Source organism: Macaca nemestrina, chromosome 10 (assembly GCF_043159975.1).
Source record: "Macaca nemestrina isolate mMacNem1 chromosome 10, mMacNem.hap1, whole genome shotgun sequence".
Classification (NCBI taxonomy): Eukaryota; Metazoa; Chordata; class Mammalia; order Primates; family Cercopithecidae; genus Macaca; species Macaca nemestrina.
In genome coordinates, this window is record NC_092134.1 from 18,934,625 (window position 1) to 18,944,015 (window position 9,391).

Sequence of the window (9,391 nt, forward strand, 5' to 3'; positions counted from 1 at the left end):
TTTTTTTTTTTGAGACAGAGTCTTGCTTTGTCACCCAGACTGGAGTGCAGTGGTGCAATCTTGGTTCACTGCTACCTCTGTCTCCTGGGTTCAAGCCATTCTTATGCCTCAGCCTCCCAAGCAGCTGGGACTACAGGCACGCACCACCACGCCTGGCTAATTTTTAGTAGAGATGCAGTTTTGCCCCACCACGCCTGGCTAATTTTTAGTAGAGATGCAGTTTTGCCATGTTGGCCAGGCTGGTCTCAAACTCCTGACCTCAAATGATCTGCCCATCTCAGTGTCCGAAAGTGGTTGCATTATAGGTGTGAGCCACAGTGCCTGGTCTTTTTATGGCTTTTCTGATATATGTTGCCAAGATGCTTTCTGAAAAGGTATCAATTAAATTCTCATGAGAATTATTCATGAGAAGATGGCTTGATAAAAACTACTTTAAAAAAGACAATTAGACAATACAGAAATGTAAAGTAAAAGGTATTATTTTTTAATTTTTCTTCCTAGAGAAGATTGTATTTTTACTGTACTGATATCAGATCCCAATTTCTAAATGATCTTTATAGACTAACTCTACTGTCTTCATAAGATTTGCTACTGGACTATAAGCTCTGGGAAGTAGAGGTGGTATTTGCTTTGTTCATTTTTTGCATCCTACTATGTAGTTCAGGGCCTGGTATGCAGTGGGTGCTTGTTGTATTAGTTATCAATTGCTGCATAACAAATTAGCCCCAAAGTTAACAGCTTAAAGCAGTAAACATTGATTATCTCACATAGTTTCTGGGGGGTCTGAAATCTGGGAATGATTTTGCTGTGTGGTTCTACTTCAGGGTCTCTTATGAGGTTGCAGTCAATATATCAGTTGGGCCTGTGGTCTCATCTGGAGGCTTGATGGTGGCTGGAGGATCCTCTTCCAAGATGGTGTACTCACATGGCTATTGGCAGGAGGACTCGGTTCTTTGTCACATGGTTTTCTCCACAGGGCTGCTTAAGTGTCTTCATGACATGACAGCTGGCTTCCCCCAGAGAAGTGATCCAAAAGAGAGGGCAATGTGGAGGCTGCAGTCTGTTTTATGACCCAGCCTCAAAAGTCATACTCTGTTATTTCCACAATATCTTACTAGTTAAATTGGTCAGCCCTATTCAGTGTGTTAGGTTCTTATACAACTAATTCCAGGAGGCAGGAATGATTGGGGGTCGCTGGGAATGCTGGCCACCACATTTATTAAAATGAGCTGAATAAATAATTCAGTGAATGAATGAAAGCCTCAGAACCAGAAGACAATGACACTCACCAAGCCTTCCAAGCTGTTCTGTGTAGAGATGTTGTAATTATCTGAGAACTGAGTTTGGACTAAGCTGTGCATTCACTGTAGAAGCTGCCAGTCTGAATTATTCCTCCCTTGAGTCAGGATAGGTGAACAAAGGCTAACAACTCCCAAAGACATTTGGAAAATTCCCAGGGGAGGTGGGGTCTTGTGGTTCAGACCACAGGCCCAGAAGGAGGCTGGTTCTTGCTGCTGTAAGAAATGCCAGGCCTACATGTCAATCAAGACATGGTGGGTCATTTGGGCCAAGAGAGGTCACTCTCATTATTAAAATACTCAGTAGTTTATGACCTCTATAAAGCCATTAGCCCAGGGAGAGGAGGGAAAAGTGGTTTCTAGCACCCTTTGCTTCTCTGAGGTCCATTAGGGTCAGGGTTGTAAACTCAGTCTTGGGCTGTGGGTAACTGGTTTTATTATCCATTGATTACCTGTGCATGTCAGCAAGTCTCAAGCATCCTGCAAGCATAGACTCTGGCCATATAATCATGGGTGACTCCTGGTAATTCAGCTGTACACTCTAGGTCTCAGTTTCCCCATCTGTAGAGTAATGGGCTGGACAAGATCCACGGTCCTCACATTTCTCACCATCAAAGTCAACTTATTTTAGTTTACTTATGTCAGGTTTATACCATGTTTAGAATGATTTCTCTAGCAAGCAGTCTTCCTTAAAAACTGATTTCTCTTCCCCATTAATATTACTAAGAACGGTTAGCTTTATAGAGAAAAAAATGTATAACTGACAATAAAAAATTCTGATTGCCACAGGCAGGCAGCTCTCATGATCACAACATCTCATAACATCTTCATCAAGCTGAGAACTGCAGGAGTAATTGGTCTCCAAGGATTGTTCCCTCATAATTGCATCCAACATTTTTGGACAGCTTTCTATATGCCAGACATTGTTTTGAGCACTTTGCATATTCTAAGTTCCTAATCTTTACAACAACTCTTTGAGACAGGAACTACTACCATGAGAAGATTGAGGCACAGAGAAGTTTCGTCATAGGCCAAACAGCACAGAGTTTATGTGTAATGAAGGCAGGACTCAAACTCAAGCCATCTAGCACAAATGCTTACTGTTAGCCACTAAGCCAAACTGCTTTTCTCTGACCGCATTTCCCCAAGGTTCTACCGTGAGAAGTGCTCATTCAGCATGTCTGCTGGAAGAAATGTGCTTGGGTAGCCAACCTACTCAGTTTAGGCTTTGGAAGTAGAGAAGTAGCCTTTGAGTCATTGTGGGTAAGCCCCTTCACCTCTCTGAGCCTCAGTTTCTTCCTCAGTAAGATGGAGATAGTCTTATCTTTCTCAAGATTCCTGAGGAGATGAAATGACATACAGTGTGCAAGGTACTAGGTTAATAGGGACTAGTTAGTGTTTCTATTCTTAACCAAAGGAAGTGATGACTGACATGACAAAGGCATTTTTTTTGTACCTGCAAGATGAAATTAATCTCCCAGGTAAACAGGTGGGGGTATGTGCCAATGGAAAAAGAAATAGCGGTTCCTTATTTGGCAAGAGGTAGTATAGGTGGAAGCTGGGATAGGTTGGAGATTGGGAGAAATCGTGCCTATATTATCCATTGTTTTCTGGAAGCAGACACTGAACCAGAGTTTGGGGTACAAGGTGTTTATTGGGGACCATATCCATGAAAAGGAGGGGGTGTTTATTTCTCCATCATGTTCGATCTCTTCTGCAGGCTGTTCCAAGAAGAGCATGTACTCGAGTGAGGCGAGGTGACTCTCTGCAGCTGAGAAAGGCCCTGGAGGGTCTGCTGTCCATCTTTCCTGCCCCTGGACAGCAAGTCTTCCTTTGAAGAGGGATCTGGAAGGTGCATCTTCATGTCTACCAAGTCTGCTAGGCTGATGGGATGATGAAAATCAGGAGAGGAATGATGAGGTTTTGGGGCTGAATTGACAAACCATATTTTAGCACACCATATTTTAGCACACTTTCTGCAACTCCTTCTGATTCCCCTAGCCTAGGCTGCATACATTGTGTCCCATTGTCCAAGTCCTGCCTGGCTATCAATAATGCCCAACAACACCTCCCCATGTGGCTAGTGATACCAGCTTTCATCTTTGCAGAAACTCTCATGTTGATGAGCTAGTCATCACGGAGCTCAGCTGGGAATTCCGGAAGTTTTCTACCAGCCTCCTCATGACTAAAGGTTTGCAATGGGAGCTTTTGAGGTTATTCACACTTCAGTCATCAACATTTGAGAACACAAAGAGACAAAGTCTTGGCTAAATATGCCTTACAAAGGCAAACTGTTTCTGGGGTGCTGAAGAGGAGGAATGGTTGGACCCAAGGACTTCAGGGAAGTCAGAGAGCCCTAAAGGAACTCAGGCTGTGGGCCAATGGAGAAGTCAGGCTGGGGTCCTGCTAAGTTGTGTCTTTTTGCTTCCTTAGGCTGTTGAAGAATGTGTGTATACTTCATAGAGTCGGTGGATTTCTGGAGCATCTCAAAAACAACTCAGCATTGGAAATCGCAAGAGAAATCAATGACAGAGGCAGAGTCAAAACAGAATCAACAAAACTGTGAGGACAATTGTCATGTGAATTGGAATTTGATGACTTAAGAGTCTGAATAATAATTATAGTGTACCTTTGCATAATGTAATTCATCATTTATTTTTGTAATAAGATATTTATATAATCAAACAGCAGTATAAATGGATAGCAACTAATTATTATTATGGCTGATATTTGTTAAATATGACTGGGTGCTTTGCTTGCATTATTTCATTTCATCTCTGAATAACTCCATTAAGGGAGATACTATTAGTGTTTCCATTGTACAGATGGGGAAATTTAGCCTCAGAGAGATTAACTCATTTGCCAAGTTCCCCTGTAACTAGTAAGCTGTTGAGCCAGTTGAAGTAAGTAGTAGGCTTACTCAGAATAACATAACGTGACTTGGCTTTTAAGAGCACAAGTTCTGGAGCCAGATTGCCTGGGTTTGACCTCCAGCTGTATCATCTATTAGCTATGTGACTCTGGACAAGTTTCTTAGCCTCTCTGTTCCTCAGTTTCTCATTTATAAAATAGGGTTGGTAATAAGTGCATACCACAGAGAAGTGGTAGGAAGATTAAATGAGTTAACACATGTGGCTCTCTTAGAATAGCACCTAGCACACAACAGGTATTGGATACGTGCCAGTCCTAATTATTTGTATACATGTATCTGGTCCTAAAGCTTCCAGCCATTTGAACCCTGCCATGGTGATGAGAATAATGGTATCCTTTGACTGCTGAATACAGGACAGAGGGCCTGTACAAATGTCATAAATAATAGCTCAAAGGTCCAGCCACTGTATCTGTATACAGCCAAATACTGAGCTCATAATTCTGTAGGTCAGCAATTTGTGCTGGGCTCAGCCAGGTGGTTTTCTGGTTGCAGTTGCGCTCACATGCATTTGCTGTTAGCTGCAGGGGTTGGCTGGGGGCTGGCTTATCTTAGAGAGCCCTAGCTGGCTTCTGTGCTCCATGTAGTCTGCCTCCACTCAGCTAATTCTCACAGTGATTGGGCAGGTTTCTAAGAGGAAGAGATGAAACTGTGAGGCATCTTGAGGCCTTGACTCAAAACAGGCATAACATCACTTCCACCATATTCTATTGGTTAAAGCAAGCAACAGGCCAGCTCTAATTCAAGGGCTGGAGAATAGGCTCTGCCTTTTCATGGGAGGAGATGAAAACTCATGTTGCATTGGAGCCTGTACACAGAGAGGGGGATAAATGCACCTCTATTTGGAAATAATCCACAATTACTATACAACCTACATTCAGGGTTGGTTCCAGTTTTAAATATTCTGCTCCAGTATCACAATAGGCTAACTTCGACATGTTCTAGAAAGATCAGCCTGTTGGCATTCAACTTTATCCATGAGTCTCTTGTACCCTGTATCAAAACAAAGGTGTTTTTCTGCATATATGGCCCAAATTGTAGCAAGAAAGGTAGAGCTTTCAGCAGTGTTTAACTTGACACTTTGAGGCCAGAGACTTGGATTCAAAACCAAACTCTACTCATTGTTTGCTCTATGGCTGTGTTACCCACTTCTCCTCTCTGAACTTCAGTTTCCTCATCTGACTTTGGAATTACAAGAGTTTCCTGATCACCAGACTGTTGTAAGGATTAAGAGAGACAACAGGCATGAAGCACCCAGAACAGTATCTAGTCCCTGGCTCCATGGGTATTTAATTAATAGTAATATTATTATACCCCTACCACTGACAATGGGAACTACTTTTTCCATCCCCACTCTACAAATTATACAAGCAAGGAGTGTGAGTGATGCATTGCCACCTTGCAATCTATGTGATGAGCTCTGGATATTTTGAATCTCATATCCTCCTGCTGGGAGGATAAACTGAGTCACTTATCTTCTCTAAGCCAGAAAAGCAAGACAAAATGAATAACTGAGTACAATATTTAACCTTGTGGTGCCCCAAAGAGAGGAGACCAATTGGAAGGATTAGAAAACAGTTTGGAAATATGAAGTACGGTGTCTACAACTACTTCTTTGGTTAGCTTGTTTTTAATTTGGAGTGTTTTGCTTTGTTATTTTGCTCTTTTTTTCTTCCCCTACATAGATCTCAACAGCCAGAGCCCCAGACCAGGGTGTCTTAAAGTACCACAAGTCACATTGGAGGGTTTGCTCAGTATTAAAGAAAGGGTGATCTGGGCCAGAGACGCTTATGTCTGGAGGCCTTCCAGCTCAGCTCTGTGGCTCTGGCATGTAAGAATATGGTTCTGATCAACACCCCCAGATTGGAGTCATGCACATCAGCTCTGGATTAGGCTTTGCTAATGGGTCCTGAAGGGTTCTTGGGTTGAGACAGACTGAGAGGCAGGTTTCTACCAGCCAAGACTCTGGCTCAGCTTGGAAAAATGTGACATTTCTGACCATCCTGCTCAAAATTCCTGACCTTCTTCACTTTGTGCTTTGCTCTGTTAAGCCTGGGGCTCAGGGCAAACCTCTCCTCTTGAATAGCACCTGGGGCAGTACCTTCAGAAATGGGGAATGGATAGAAAGAATTTGTCATTCAGAGGTAGAAGCACAGGCTCTGTGGCTGGTTGACTGTTTTCTGAACTCCTCTGAACCCCGAAGATTCTTTCCACTCTGATAGGTGGGGACAGGCATTGTTAGTGCCTTCTATCAGATGGAAAAACTGAGGTCATGATGGTACTGATAATAATTAAAGTTTGTTGAATGTTTCCTACGTGCCAAGCAATATGCTAAGTGCTTCAGATGCTTTGTTTCATTCAAGCCCGTTCATTTTTTTCCATTTTACTAATGAGTTCACCAATGCCCAGAGAAGTGAAGCCACATGCTTAAGGCCTCATAGCTGGTAAACAGCAGAACTAATGTGCCATGCTATTCTTCATAATCGTGTGCACTCTTTCTAAATCAAATGCACTAGAGGTTCTGATTTGCTAATGACATCACTGTCCCTTCCTCCAATTACATACCCATGTGGCTTAGACTAGCATGGTCTCCAAACTTTTTCTTTTAAATGGTTTCTGTTATTTATTCCTGCATTAAAAGAACCATCCCTCAAGCTTAGTTAAGTAAAACAAACATTTTCTCATGGTTGTTTTTGTAGGCCAGAAATTTGGCCATGGAAGAGTAAGGTGGTTTATCCATGCTCTGCAATGACTGGGGACTCAGCCGAGGGGGCTGAAATAGCTGAAATGGCTGGGACAGATTGCCTGGAGCCACGTGTCTGGGGCTGTCAGTTAAGTTCCTCATTTCTTCTCCAGAGAATGTCTATTGAGGCTGGAAAATCCAAATGTCTTCTTCACATGTGTGTCTAGGCTAGGATGTCTGGAGCAGAGTGGGCTGCTCATGGGTCTCTCTCTCTTTACATGCTCCTCCTGATGGCTAGCTTGGCTTCCTCATGGCATGGCAGCCTAAGGGTAACTAGACTTCTTGCATGATTTAGGTTTCTAAAAGTCCTCATTTCAAGATGCCTAAGCAGAGGCTACAATGTAGTCTTCTTAGGAGCAAGCCTTGGAAGTCCCAGAAGGTCAGCCAAGGCCCCAAGCATGGCAGCCATGGGGGTGTACCACTTGGAGCTCCCCGCAAGAAAGAATTTACCCTTCTGCTGGGTGCAATGGCTCCCACTGCAACCTCCAACAACCGTACCTTTAGGAGCTACTGCAGCATTCCAGCCAAGAGAGCTTCCAGCCAATGACTGAGCCTGGTGGAGTACTAGGGTCTGGCCATTTCTGCCCAATGCAGAACTCCTCTAATGAGCAAATTGCTCCACAGTTCCATATCAAGTTGCCCAAGACTTTGTCCAATCTGCACTGTGGTGTAAGGCTCTTCCTGTTCATTTCTGTTTCCCTTTCCTTGATCTTTCAGGAGTGCTTTGCTACGCCCAATAAACCTCTTGCACTCCTAACTCAGTCTCACCAGCTGCTTATCAGGGGAGCCAAATTGATACACAGAGGAAAAGCCAGATCCAAGGAGAGAGGAATTAGACTCTACTGCTCAGTGGGAGGAGCAGCAAAGAGAATGCAGCTCTCTTTATCTGCAGCATCGAATTTTTATTGATTCAAAACATAGAATAGAAAAGTTTATACAACACAAGGCTGCGGCTTAATGAACTATCACAAAGAGGACATGCCCACATATTTACCAACAAGATGAAGAAATAAAACCTCACCAGCACCACAGATGTTCTCCAGGGTCCCCCTTTCACATCACCACCCACTGTCCTACTCAACGGTAACTAATATCCCAACTTCTAACACTAGAACTCATTTGACCTGGTTTTGTATTTTATGTGACTGGAATCATGGAACATATACTATTTCATGTCTGGCCTTTTTCACCTCATATTAATTGTGTTTGAGATTCATCCATGTTATTGGGTGTGACAGTATTTGTTCATTTCTATAGTTTGGCGTTCTATTCTATGAATAGATTATAATTTATTTATACATTATTATTATTGTTATTTGAGAAGGGTCACACTGTTGCCTAGGCTGGAGTGCAATAGCACAGTCTTGGCTCTCTGCAACCTCCGCCTTCCCAGCTCAAGTCATCTTCCCACCTCAGCCTCCCAGGTAGCTAGGACTACAGGTGCATATCACCATGCCTGGCTAATTTTTTGTATTTTTTGTAGAGACAGGGTTTTATCATGTTTCCCAGGCTGGTCTCCAACTTCTGGGCTCAACCAATTTGCCAGTCTCAGCCTCCCGAAGTGCGGGATCACAGGTATGAACCACAGCACCCGACCTATTCTATTACTGATGGATATTTACATTTTGTTAATCATGCACCCTATTATAAAGAAATATTTGAGCATGTAATATATATATATGTATATTTTTATATATATATACACACACACACGTAGTATATGCACCACTATAGTAATATATTTTCTACACTGTAAAGCACTTACAGAAATACATAGATATCTTAAAAGAAGAGGTAATCTAGAAGCTTTCATATTTTCTTTCTGTATCCCAGTAGATCATTCCCCCCTGCCCCCTGCTTTATTGACTTCTGGCTTAGGGAACAAGATTCTGATAACATGTCTACTTCAATAGGAGACCATGTGGCATATTGGGAAGACCATGGGTTTTGAAATCAGACAGACCTGGGTTCGTCTCTGTGTACTAGCTGTGTGTCTAAATAAGTGATGCTATATGTAGAGTTTCTAGTTTCTCACTTATAAGCCTTGCATTCATCTAGGGAATATTTAATGGGCACCTACTATGTGCCAGGCATAATTCCAGGCACTGGGAAGACAGAAGAGATCCCCCAAGTCATATGGTACAGGGCATAGCTGTATGATTCTAATCCTGGGTGGAAGTGAAGAATTGGACCCAATGATCCAGCATACCCCACAGGCCAAAGGAGCCCAAGGTGTTTTTGATAATTCTGGAAAAGGTCCTGTGTTGAAAGCAGATAACACAGAGCAAGCTCTCAGGTTGCTTTTCCCTGAATTTTCCTTCCTTGGCCCCTCTCATCCAGGGCTTTCCCTCCCCCAGCCTCTCCTTTACTACGCAGTGGTGGTGGGGGTGTCTCTGATGGCAGTGGGAGGAAGTTAGAAGA